The following is a 12079-nucleotide window of genomic DNA, read 5'->3' as shown; positions in this document are numbered from 1 at the left end:
GCCTTTTGGAAAAGAAAAAAAACCTTTTAAAAGCGAAAAAACAGCAGCTTTTTTTTTTTTTCCCTCCTCTGGGTGAACAAATAGACTCATTTAAGGTGTAAGTAGATCAAGTAGCTAATTAAGGAAATAACCGATAACTTAATCAAGATCATTAGAGGAATCAGCGTGTTGCTGCCATTATTTAAATGGTAGCAGAGCAAAAATATGCTCATGCAACTGGAGCCTTCTAAACCTCCAGGCAGGCCGATCTACACGCAGGGAGGCTCCCATGTCACCCCATTGCTGGTGCCACCAGCCACTGAGGAAAATACTCAAATCTCCTGGTAATTTCCCGCAGACGGAATATTTAATCATCCCCCAGCCGCCACTGCAAAAATCCCGAGTGAACGATTTGCACGTTGAGAGAAATTCGCCGTAAGAAGCAGCACAGTCTTCCACCCCAGGACGCAGTCCCTGCCTGTTTTTGGCAGCGGGGAGGGGGAACAACCCCTCTGCAGAAATAAAGTCAAATACATTGGGCCATAAGCGTTTCGCTTTTGGCATCTTGTGCTGACTTTGCTCCTCAGCCAGCTGCTCCTGGGACAGACTCTGCGATTTCTCTACCCACCCCCCCAAGGGGGTGTTTGCACACCAGCACCGCATCTCTTTCTCTCTAATTACTCCACCAGTTGCGCAGATAAAACATCTGCTGGAAGACCGAAGGAATCCTAAAGCACACAAATAATTTGTGCTGCCTAAACAAAGGCAAACAGAGGATGCTGTTAAACCCCCCCACCCAGCAAACGGCTCCAGGACCTCTGCCCAGAGCAGGCGTCCGGCAGGCTGCGTGCTCCTCTGCCTTCCCCGGCAGGAATGAACCCCCCTTTTTCCAACCAAACATATTGTTTGTCACTAACACAGCCTCCTATCTGCTTAAGTCCTAAAGTATCCAAAAGCAATTGAATTCAGCAAGTTTGATTAAGTACTTAGAAGCCTTTGTTTTGCCTCAAAGGAATTGGACGTTTTCTCCTGAATTCATGTGAACAAAGACAAAAAAAAATCCAACATCCCAAAGTTAAAAATAACCCTTTATCCTGTACTAAACACAGCTGCCAAAGGTTCAAAATTCGCATTTTGTCATTCCACACAAATCCTTGCAACAGCTGAGAAGACACACAGCAAGTTTGGAAACCCAGAGCTGAAGATAAGCTCCAGCCTCCCGCAGGGTTTTACTCTTCGGGGGGTTTTTTCAACAGTGTAAAAAAAAGCAGGAGCAGCTCAGGGGCTGGCGAGAGAAGTCCTGTTTGCATCAAGGAAAAGTTTTACCGTGTCCTCTGCATCAGATATTAGCAAGGGATACGGCACATCCCTGCTCCGGAGGGGGGGCCATGCCTGGCCCCCGGCAGCCCCTGCCTGCAGCGAGAACCAGCGCTTACAAAGGCAGGCAGGAATCAGAGCTGAAAAAAAGAACATCATTTCCCAACGCAAACATTTGTACAGCATTAAAGCGGCTTATACTTTCATAGGCTATAAATCGGGTGCGACTACTTACCCGGGCTAAACAGGCATTCACTTCACACGCTGGCAAACCCCCGCGTAACGGGAAAGGGCAGAGGGAAGGATGGATGGGAAGGAAGGATGGGAAGGAAAGAAGGATGGGAAGGATGGGCAGTGGCGAGGCGAGCGTCTTCGGTGCCGTGGACCACAGCACATCCTCCGGCGGCGGTGCCCGGGCTGGGAGGCTGCCTGCGAGCCGGAGAACGGCTGCGGTCATTTGGGGAGGGAAGGCTCCCCGGCTGCTGCCCCAGCTGGCGGCGTGACGCCCGCCGCAGTTTTAGCTTATTGGTGAAAAATCGTAAGCCCTAATCCAATCCTGTCTCTTTACCCAAATTTAGCTCTCCACGGAGCCAACATCCCTTCCAGTTTTGACTAGCGGTATAAAAGCAAAGTTACCTTGCCAATATGTAAATCACGTGAAGAGAAGCAATAAAAAAGCCCCACGCTCAATTTGCTTCACCTCTTTCTCCCAAAAGGGTTTCTTATCTGCCTGCTTCGAGGGAGCCACAGCCTTGTGAGTGCACTGACGAAAGCCAGCAACTCCCGGCGTGTATCACCGGATCCAAAGTCAATAAGGTAAATATCAGGATACCAATAAACCCAGTATTTATCAGAATGCCCAACCGTACCACTGACACATCTGGGTCAGGACTGTATCACATAAGGAGAAGGTTTATAGAAACGGTTAGCACGTGGTTCCTGAAGTTATACCGAGTTTCACAAAGGTAACTACTGAATCATAAAGTGCTGCTGGCAAACAGCCTGGCCGGCCAACACATATGTTTTTCCTTTTTTTTGCAGCCTGGCGCAGACGTTAGCTGTAGAGACGCGTTTTTCTCCACTGGACACAAACCTAGGTGCTTGACCACGGCGTTCGCTTCTGACGCTGGGGCTAAGGCGGGGGCTATCGGCAGCAGCTCCGAAACCACAGAGCTCCGAAACCGCGGGCAGCGACCCAGAAACCCTGCCTTCGTTTGCGAACAACGGAGGGCTGGGGATAAAAGCCTGCCGTGCAACTGCACGTTTCTGCCCTCCGTTACAGATGTGCGCCCCTGGAGCGGCTCCAGCACGTGGGCCGGTGTTTGGGTGAGCTCTGAACGCGCACAGACAGCCCCCCCCGAGCGAGGGGGCTGGAGCCAGCGGTATGCGCTCCAGGTGTCCCGGCGGACAGGCAGCAGGATCCAGATGCGGGCAAGCTGCTCTGGCCTTCACAGGGGATAAGGATTCAATGAGGTCTATTCATGGAGGAGCGAGCAGGGCTTCCAGGAACGCGGAGGAAGCGTTTCCAATGGGTATTCCCATTGTAAGTCCAATAAGCCCCCTTCCATTTTACCCCCACCCCGCTGTAGCAAGCTTTAAATAAAGAAATAATCGAAACATCCATTCAAAGAAGAATTCATTTTGAACTTGGCAGTGTTGATCTAAGAACCATCCCGCTCGGGAGCGGGGCTTGAAGAGCGCAGGCAGCCTCGGGGAGGGCTGAGCCCGGCTCTCCAGGAACAGAAGCAGCTTACAACCCAGGTTCACCATGTGAGAGCCTAATTAGAGACCGAAGCCCACACAGCAAACAGACAGACTACAGAGGAAATTGGAGTCTAATTTACATGGAGAACGATTACTTACTGCAACCAATTAGTGTCAAGCTGACTGACAGACTACCCAAAATATGTTCTCCTCGCCCTCCCCCTGCAAGTCTGGGCTTTCCTTGCCGCTTTATTCTCCCCGGGTCGTTCGCTAGGTGAGCAGCAGCACCTCACCGCTAGACATCGGACGGCGAACGGAGACCTTTTGAGCTTTCCCGTAACAAACGCAGAGTCAGAGCCACCCACGTGCCACCCAGTGCGAGCCTCGGCTGAGCCAGAGAGAGCGACAACGGAGAGCAGCACAGTGTACTTTCTTTCCTGGTCTTAAGTCCTTAAATGACATCCTGAGGGTCCCAACGAGAAATTCATTTACAAGAGGTGCTCCCCCTTTCCCGGACATGTATTCTGCACGGGGGCTTTCACCCCCTGGTTTGCCATCACACAGCAGACCGGTGGGTAAGGGTTCTGTCCACGTAGCCACGGCCGTTGCAACATGCTCAGGCTGCAGATTTCGGGTCCCAACCCACATTGCTGGCCACGGAAGGAAAGCACCAGCCCACAGCATCGCGGCGGCCGCAGGGCAGCGCTGCCAGCCGGGATGCCCAGCTCCAGGTACCTGCTCAGCTGCTCCCAAAACAGCCCTTTCTTTGCAGACAGGTCCTCCTCCTCCGGCCACGCTGGTCCCCGTGCGCTTCCAGGACCGTCGCTGCTCAGCGGGGAAATGGGGAATCCCACCGGTGCCAGAGGGAGCCGGCGTGGACAGAAAAAGTGCCACGGTCCCGCCAGCGCCTGCGGTGGGGAAGGACGTTGCCTTCGCCCAGGGCTTTCCAGCTGCCCTGGAAGAGGATGACTTCATCGCATTTCCCAAAGTACAAACCAGTTGTTAATTCTGCAGAAAAACCTGCCCCTCCTCCATATCGGATTAGTCCCCAAACTGGTAAACAGACTTTAAAAACTCCTGAAGTGCACACATGGAACTGACCAAATGCCATTTATCTTCCTTTTATTGTTAAAGAATAAATGACTCATTCTATCATCGTTGTCCCCTTCCCAGCAACATGCTCCTTATTAACAGGGCTGACTAATTGCTGTCGTCTCCTCCAAACCCCGGACTACACGTCCATTTTAAATGCACAAATGACAACAGCATTTCAATGCAACTTGCTGTGTTATTCCTCACAAACTTCTAAGGACAGGCTCTCTGAGCAGCCTCTCTCTCTGACTGCTCTTCAGAGAGCTCTTGTGTATGCGTGTTCAGGCACACAGGGACCACATTTGGGATATTTAAGACCAGGCAATCAACTCTTCCTTTGAGAAGCACCAATATAAAGCATATTTAAGGACTTTATGGGTCTTCTGTACAGAAGAGATAAGCTATTCTTTTAATCTTTGCCGACTACAAGAATATATGGCATTTTAAAAGGAAACTTACCCTAAAAAGAAAACTTGAAGGAAACACTTTGTGAAGTATGTAGTAGCTGTTTGGTAATATCTGGAGACAGCCAGGACCTCAGGTGGTGTAAAGCATCAGCAGGGATCCTTTGATTTCAGTTCACTTCAAGTCAATGGTGCTAAACCAGTTTACACCACAGCAGCACCATCACGAGGGGTAACACAGGACCATCTCACCTGGGCCTCCTTTGGGTACAGCCACCACAAAGGCTGCAAATCCCGGTGGCCCTGATCTCCCTCTGCTCCCTCCTGCCTAAATTAAAAGTCTCCATTAATTACCAAGTGGATGCAATGAAAATGCACATGTGCTCATGCTCCTCAGAATTAGGCTGTTAATTTGGTGTGTATACTCCTGGAGTTTATCTCCTCCACACCCCCCCTTCTTCCCCAGGAACCGACTTGCTGAGACTTTATCTGCAGCTCTAAGGGACGACACACACTGCTTCGTTTTTTAAATTCCCCTCGGGTGCTACACCCTGAACCAGCTCTTCAGAGAGGGGCCTCCGCCAGCTGTAATTCTCATTAATTTCTCTTAAGATTAACAGGTCAGCTCACGCCACCCTGGTGACAGTGGGCTTCGGAAGTGCAACTCTATCAAAATTATCTATGCATAAAAGACAGTCATTATAGGAGCAAATGCCTTGCTGAGACTTTTATCAGCTGCGCGCTTGCTGCTCGTTTTTGTGCCGCTAACGACTTTATAGAGAGCGGGGAAGGCTTCAGCCTCATTGCTCTGCGCTGCGGTGTCTCCAGGCAGAGGAACCTCTCCTCTGCGGTGGGCGAGCCGTTGATTATAAACCCGTGAAGGCAATCACTCCTGGAGGGGGGTAGGGGCAGACAGGAGCACAGGGAAATTAGAGAAACCTTCTTCTGAGTGCATCCCATTAGGGCTGGTGGCAATTACGCGTGCTCATCAAGTACGTGGGCTTCCTGGAGCCCCCTCTGAAATCGCTGGACGGGGAGGGAAGGTGAGAAAAAGTGAGGAAAAAGGAGAAAAACAGAGAAAAAGCAAAATAACGCTCAACAACGGCAGCAGACATCGCCCCAGCTGCCTGGGAGCAGGGCACAGAAGAGCAGCCTCCTCCCCACGGGCATCCCAGTGCTGGTGGTCACTCAGGGGAGACCCACAGAGATAAAAGGCAGTAAGACCAATTGTAAAATACTTGTAAAAACGCTAAGGGTCTCGGGTCCTTTTAAGCTATCTTGAGCACTGCTAAATCACTCCTTTTATTTGCTTTCTGGTGGGATTTGCTCAGGTTTGAGCTCACCACGTTTACCCTGATAGGCTGCGCGTCCTGGTGCGCAGGTCAAAGCTGGCGTGGAGCCGTGAGCCGACCCACGCCACAGCCGTCACTGCCAAGCTCTGTGGACCATCCTTCCCCTCGTCCTTCCAGTTTCTTCACTAGTTCCGTGGCAAGAAAAGCAGAAACCAACTTAACGACATCTTCCTTTCCATATGCACTAACGGGAGCTATTGTAATAATAAAAACCAGAAGGAAAGGCAAGAACTTTAGTTGCAAGCACCGTGCAGCCTTGCAGTCCTGACCCTGAAACTCCTGACAAGGTGACACATTATTAAGAAATATCCATATTAATCCCAACTGTAAAGCGCTATGTTCAGCCAATTAAACTGCCTGAGCAGCTGAGCACTCCTGGAGACCTTTGTACTCTCCTTTTCTTTTTTTTTTTTTTTGAAAATGCCCTCTTAGGGAAAGGAATGGCTTCTGCAGAGATGAACCGCCCAGCTCCTTCCAGCCTTGCCGTGTGTGTGTATAAAACGTTCTTGGCTGCTTTCAAACACTGCACATTAATCTGCGCAATGGAGCCTGTCTCCTTCAGCGTTCGGATGATTTCTCTTCAAGGCGGGTAAGACAGAGCTGTTCCACTTGGCATCACATCCCCTCCCTGCCCCCTCCCAAGCCTTTTATTTCTTTTTTTTTTTTTTTTTTGGTATTGCCAGAATAGCATGTGTGAACCTGGAGAAGAATATATTGCTGTAGGAGCCCACAGATATATGAGACAGCCAGGATGCTCAGAAACAGAACTGGAAGATTACGATTTTAATGCATCAAATTATGAAAAATACCACCGCTTCCTTCCTGCAGCTTAGGACATACCACTTATTTCTCCCTCAGCCATTTCTTTGCCTGTGGCTGAACCCAGAGTGACAGAAACTGTTTCTTGAATTAAGGGCTGCTGGAAATGAAACCCCAGAGAGGTCTATGGGTAGCGATTACCGGAATTTGTTCCCGAGCAATGCGAGTCCCACCGTCCCACCTCGACAAGCCCCATGCGCCAATAAATCAGAGCATCCCCACCACGCAAAGGGCTGTCCGGTACAAAGCCAGGCATTTTTATGAACACCACGCTCGGGGCTTGGATTTTCCTGTCTGTCTGCCCAAAATTTACAGAAGCGAGGAGCCCTGTTGCTCAGGCTGCTGCCAGCCAGGCACCGCGCCGGCTGCTTTGCACATGCGATCGCTGCAGCGGCTGAAGCACGCTCCAAACTCCCCGCGTGCCACTGAAGCCCAGACGGGTGAATCATGACGTTTCTTCAAGTCTTCATTAAATATTAAAACGTTCTGTAGTTGCAGTCAACAGGCTTCCCCACGGCGGAAACTTCAGCTGCAGCTTTGTCCGCTGGGAAGCGTCACCTCGGCTATGCCCTGCGCAGACGAGAGATGCTCGTCGCTCGACCGAGTGGTCCCTTGCCACGAGTTGTGGTGGACATTTCCCTTCTTCACCCTGCTCTCATTACCTCGGGCATCGAGCTCCACAGAAACGCCCAGAGCCCAAGGAACGGAGCAGGAGAGGGACCGCAGACCTCCTCCACGCCTGGTACCAACAACTGCTCCATCGCACCCAGGTTCACCAGGAAAGAGATGAGCATCTCTCGCCTCCACCACGGATGGAGCTTCTCAGGAGGATGGATGGATGGGAAGGATAAAGGCTGTCTAAGGATGTATGAGCACCCTAAACCCTGCCAGTCGCTGGAAACCCAGTGGTCTCAGCTTCTGCAGCACGTCTCATGTTTTGGAAGCTGCAACTGGAACGCCGTGCACTTTCCCTTATTCCAAACATCCCCAAATCCCTGGCTCCTGGCATTTCTACAATGATTAAACACACAGTTCTCAATACTGAAACCCCATAAAACAAAAATCCATATGGAGACTGCTCCCACAAACCAGCCGATACCTGCCAGCAGCCATAATCTTGGTGCCATCAGATCCGCACAATAAATGCGTCCATTTTACCAGGGCAGGGTTTTTCTACAACTAAAATGGAAACAAAAATTGGCTTGCGAAGATGAACGATGCCTGTGATAGTTTTTTGCTGCACTTGATTAAATACAGCACATAACAAACCCATTTCTCCCTCCTTGAACGATAAACTCAATAGTCTAAAATTAAGCCCAGCAGGGTAAGTAAGATCCTGTATAGATGTCAAAAGATACCACGATTTTTTTGGAAAGCCTGACTGCAATGTATACACACTTTGCAAAATCGCTCAAGTACCTCTGGCACCAAACATAAACACAGGAAAGCTAAAAATCATGTAGTATTTTTATCTCGATATAGCCTATACCACAGAGTGCAGCCATGGTTTGCCTTTTCACGATAAACCAACTCTTTGCTTTTGATCATTTTAGTGTGTAACTGTGGATGTGAATGTACGATAGTATCATAAAAAGAAAACGGGAAGAAAAAGCCCAATCAAAGAACCAACCTGAACCACACGCTTTCCAACCAAAGGGTATTTGTAGATATCAGAATTACCATTTCTCTTCAAGACAACTGATCCTTTTCATGAAAATATAAGAAGCCCTAGAGAAATTCTGGTTGATAGTTATTAAATGAGCAGGCCTCATGCATTTTTTTTTTCCAGGAAAATGACTGAAGCTTGGCTTTAGCATAATCCCGAAGATTATTTACATCTTCTGCAGTTTTTTCCACTCCTGCTGAATAATCAGGGCTCCTTAGAAAACCACTGCCAGAGAAACACAAGTCCTTTTTTTTTTTTTTTTCCCCTCCTTTCCTCTCTCTTTTACCTGTTTTTATACATTCTTCCTTGCACAGGAGTAGTAAGGAGGCCAAAAATACTCAAGGCAAGGAGGCACAAGAGAAGACCCCGGGGAGCGGCTGGGAAGGGTCAGCGTTCCCACGCCGCAGCACTGCCCGCTTGGCAGCGAGGCTGATGGGGCAGTTCTCTTACCTCTCCTTCATCCCCAGCTCCCAGCACCATCTGATGAAATGGAAGCTTGGGTTGCCTTTCAAACACTTCCCCTCCCAGCAGAAGAAAAGCCTAAAAGAGGAAAAAATTGTGGCTCCTCAGAAGGCAATGGGAGAAGCAGCCGCCTCTCCTCTGTGGAGGAAAGGGCTCCAAAACACTGCGGGTTCCTTGAGTACCTTGAGTATTGGGATGCTTTGGGGAAGGAATCTTACAGGGATGCTTTGGGGAAGGAATCTTACAGGGATGCTTCAAGACAAGCACTTCGCCTTCTGCTTCAGCATCCTTATTGTTTCCAGTCACACAAACTCCCTTCCTCTCCTGCTTTTGCCCTATCCACCAAAACTGGCTGTGCACAGGGAGTGAAAACAATTAAATACTCTTGAACAGGCAAGGCTGCAATTGGCATGGTAATGAGGTCGTTATGCTCCTTAACGTGCTTTCTAAAAATAAAATTACATCCAGGTATACAGATCTCCTGGCTGCACTGTGCCCAGGGAATCATCTTAATGCAAATTCTCCAACAGCCCGGTTTGGTGGTGTTATTTCAAAGTGAACCTGGTCCCACCAGGACAACAACAAGGGCTTGGCGGACGTGCAAGGTCCCAAATTTCAGCTCCTCTCAGGTCAAGGGGAGGCCAAGAGACCCGCTGCTCTGCACGGCCGGACCCTGTGTTGGAGCCAAGGGTCACCTCCCAAAGGCACCAGGGCACGGCCGGGCTAAGGGTCCTCTGCTCCACAACCAGGTGCCGTCAGAGGTCAGGACCAACGTCTCGTCCCGCTCGCGTGACGGGCTCCCTGTCACCGTCGTGGGGACGGACGCGGCCGAGGTCTAGCCCGGGAGGGATCCCATCTGGCGAGCAGCGTTGGTTTGAATTACACAGCAGCCTGTGCTGCAGAAGGCTCATTTGCAGTAATTAGAAGCATCATGCGGGCACACGGGAGGACTTCAAAGGACGCCGGTAGCCTCGGCGGCACAAGTCTCCTTTTAGCGGTCAAGAGGCAAAAAATCCCCTGTGCCTGTGAGCATCTCTTAATAAACCAAAATTATACAGAATTCTTTTTTTTGGGGGGAGGAATCAGACCGGTCACTGCAAAGCCCACTCCAGGGAAAGTTAAAGGTCATATTTTTTACATGTCTTTTAACATGTGCGGTTCACATATGTGCACACATCCCCCGCCCAGACGCACAGCCATACGCGCCGCTTTGCTTCCGCCGGTCTCCCAAACCCAATACAAACAAGGGTTCATGTATATTGAAATCTGTAGGAAGCTTAACATTTACTTGGCTTTTGTGTAAACACTTACGTGAATTACACAAGTTTCAGCCAAGAGGCTCGGCACCCCGCCGTGCTGAGCCATATAATTCATTACAATTAAAAGCAGAGAGCAAGGCAATCGGGCTCGCCCGACACTGTGCTCCTATGGATCTGCTCTTCCAAATGGTTTCCAAGTTGTCTTTGCAGCAGCTCAGCCTCTCCGGGAGAAAGCCCACTGGCATTTGCCCCGCACCGCACCGGGATGCTGCTCCCGCATCCCCAGGGCAGCCCGTGCCCGTGGGCTTTGCCGGCTAACTTGTACCCACACCTCTGAGAAACCCACGGCAAGAAATCGGCTTTGCCGAACCCACGGCACGGCGGTGGCACCCAACCGCAGCCAAGCTGCGGGCAGCACGGACCCAGGACACGTAGGTACATTTTGGGCCGGGCATTTGCTGGTACCCTCAAGGTGAGGGCAGTGCTTGCCACAACTCACCTTGCAGGCAGGTGAGCGCTGCCCTAGGTGCAAGTTTTATACATACAGAGCATCACAACCTGCCAAAGTACTATGATAATCATCATCATCATCATCATCACCAACAAAAGAACCCCCATCATCATCATCAACAAAAGAAGCCCCCACATAAGCACGTACATCACCCCAAACTGCAAGGCAGCCTCTATTCCCCAAGTCTCTGCCTTTCTACTCAGTATTCATAATATGCTAAGCTATTAAACTATCCTACGGAAAGTGCTGCGGCTTACAGTGCTGCAGACAAGTGGTGTTATCATTTGGTATTTCTTCTTTTGTTATTACAGTGAATCTTCCTACATCTCTGAAAATAATCCAATTATTGCTTACCACTGGTAAGGTCACTGTTGCTTTGAACAGAGATTTCAGTAATACTCTGATTACTCTTAAGCAAATATTGCTGAGACTTGGGCTGAAATTTCAGAGAGACTGAAAATCCATTTTACTGGAGACCACGGATAGAAAAATATTCACACTCTAGAGGATGTAAGTAACAAAAAAAGGTATCATTTCTCTGCCTTATTAGAAAAATATTGGTTTATCTGAATTCAACAGCATAGACATATTCAGCTAGTAAAACAATATATAATTTCTCATATCATATAACCTTCAAAATATGGCAATCATCGCGTCTTTATTAAATGTTCCCATACAGGCTCCAAAAGGTATTGAACTACTTAAGTGCAATATATGGAAAACAGCAGAAGGTTTCTATCACTTGTGGGAATAAAAGACCTCCCAGAGAAAAGCAGATATCAAAGATCAATCTGTAATAAGGAAAAGGAAGTTAACATCCCTTATAGCGGCCTCAGAGATAATTTTTCTGCACTGAGCCAACGAGATAATAGCAAAATCACACAAAATACAGATGATGCCAAGAAAAGGTGTCTATTACATTTCTTTTGGTGCAATTAATCACAGGTTCTTTACTGTCAGACCATCTTTAGGCAATGGCAAAAAAAGGGAAAAAAATACCCAATCCTTTTTTTTTTCCTTTCCTTAAGAAAGAATTAATCACATTGTCACTGAAAGATGTTTTTTTCTGACATCACTTTTCTTGTGCTGGCCGACTGATGTTAAAAACAAAACACTGCTAGGGCTTGCTGTCCTTCTACTGAAAGAGTGGAAGGATGCTCAGAATTAACCCCTGAGTGTCCTGCCAGCTGGGAATGGCTCATCTCAGCGATACCACCAGAAAACCCAAACTGGTGTCTCTGGACTGGGGGAAGGATGACAAACGCCAACAGCCCTGGGGGTGGCCAGGGCTGCCCGACCCATGGATGGCTGCTTCTCCTCCTCTCTTCCCTGCAATGGCATCACTTGCTGGAGAGTTTCCTCCCAACATGTCTTTATTCTGCGGCTGGGATGTGTACCAGGGTCCCAGCTGAACCCCTGCTCAGCCTCGGTGGGTTTGGCACGACGACACCCCCATGCCCTTTTCCCAGCTGCATCCTTTTTTTCCCCCCAACTCTTTCAGGCTCACGAGGTTT

The 12079-nt window shown here is 49.3% G+C and overlaps 1 protein-coding gene across 2 annotated transcripts in view; it reads right to left on the bottom strand.

The window, feature by feature from the left end:
- Window positions 1–12079, bottom strand: part of PRICKLE2 (prickle planar cell polarity protein 2) — a 108855-nt gene that overhangs the window by 57735 nt on the left and 39041 nt on the right. Inside the window, exon 1 of one of the 2 annotated variants that reach the window (XM_075053451.1) lies at window positions 1532–1754. The exons of the other annotated variant lie outside the window; for it this stretch is intronic. The gene's annotated coding sequence lies outside the window, so the exon portion shown is untranslated. Of the gene's footprint in view, window positions 1–1531; window positions 1755–12079 lie in introns of those variants that run through there. 2 annotated transcript variants of the gene reach the window in all.

Source organism: Buteo buteo, chromosome 21 (genome assembly GCF_964188355.1).
Source record: "Buteo buteo chromosome 21, bButBut1.hap1.1, whole genome shotgun sequence".
NCBI lineage: Eukaryota > Metazoa > Chordata > Aves > Accipitriformes > Accipitridae > Buteo > Buteo buteo.
Note: the sequence above shows the minus strand (reverse complement) of the source record. Positions and strands in the feature narration are given on the sequence as shown.